We start from the raw sequence: 1,375 nt of genomic DNA on the forward strand, positions 1-1,375 counted from the left end.
TATCATCTATCTTTACATCTTTGTCCATTTTTTCCACCCAACTACTCATCTACACATCCATCTGTACATAATATGTCCATTTGTGCATCTACTAATCAATCCATCCATTATTTATCTATCCATCTCTCTATCCACACATCTGTCCATCTATTATCCATCCATTTATCTATCCATGCATGCATCCATCTATCCAACATCCATCTATCTATCTATCTATCTATCTATCTATCTATCATCTATCTATCATCTATCTTATCATCTATCATCATCTATCTATCATCTATAAATCTATCATCTTCCTACCTACCCATCTATCTATCCATCCATCTACCTGTTATCTTTTTCTGTTACTGTGATAAAATATCCTAATAAAAGCAATTTAAAGGCTGGGCATGGTGGTGCTCCCCTTTAATCCCAGCACTCACAAGGTAGAAGCAGGCAGATCTCAGTGAGATCCAGGCTAGCCTGGTCTACATAGAAAGTTCCAGGCCAGCTGGAGATTTAGGGAGACCCTGTCTCCAAAGGATGAAAATAAAATTAAATAAATGGGCTGGCAAGATGGCTGAGTGGGCAAAGGTACTTGCTGCCAAGACTGACAACCTGAATTTGATTCCTCGGACCCACATGGTGGAAGGAGAGAACTGACTCCTACAAGCTGTCAGCTGTCCTCTGACCACCATATACACCATGACATTCACATGTCCACGCATATACACAAACACACAAAATAAATAAAATAAAAATGTAATTTTTTTTTGTCTTTTTGAGACAGGGTCTCCCTGTAGCCACAGATGACCTGAAACTTGCTATTGAGACCAGGCTGGCTTCTATCTCACAGAAATCCATCTACCTCTGCCTCCCAAGTGTGAGAATTAGAGGCATGAGCCACCACACCTAGCATAAAAATGTAATTTAAGGGACTGGAGAGTTGACTCCGTGGTTAAGAGCACTGGCTGCTCTTGCAAAGTACCCAGGTTCAATTCCCAGCACCCACATGGCAGCTAACAACCTTTTAAACTCTAGTTCCAGGGGAATTCGATGCTCTCATCTGAACTTCCTTGGGCATTGCATGACACGGGTGCTCTTATGTACATACAGACAATACACTCATATACACAAAATAAAAATAATAAATAAAATGGGGCTGGAGAGACGGCTCTGCGGTTAAGAGCACTGGCTTCTCTTCCAAGGACCTGGGTTCAATTCTCAGCACCCACATGGTGGCAAGCAAGCATCCATCCCTCCAGTTCCTGGAGATCCAATGCCTTCTCATCTCTTCCAGCATTGCAGGCAAATACTCATACATATTTAAAATTTCTATAAATTTTTTAAAATGATAAAAAAATCTTTTAAAAATATAATTTAAAGATGAACT

The sequence above is a fragment of the Nannospalax galili genome, unplaced genomic scaffold, assembly GCF_000622305.1.
Source record: "Nannospalax galili isolate Female #2095 unplaced genomic scaffold, S.galili_v1.0 scaffold644, whole genome shotgun sequence".
NCBI classification, from domain to species: Eukaryota; Metazoa; Chordata; class Mammalia; order Rodentia; family Spalacidae; genus Nannospalax; species Nannospalax galili.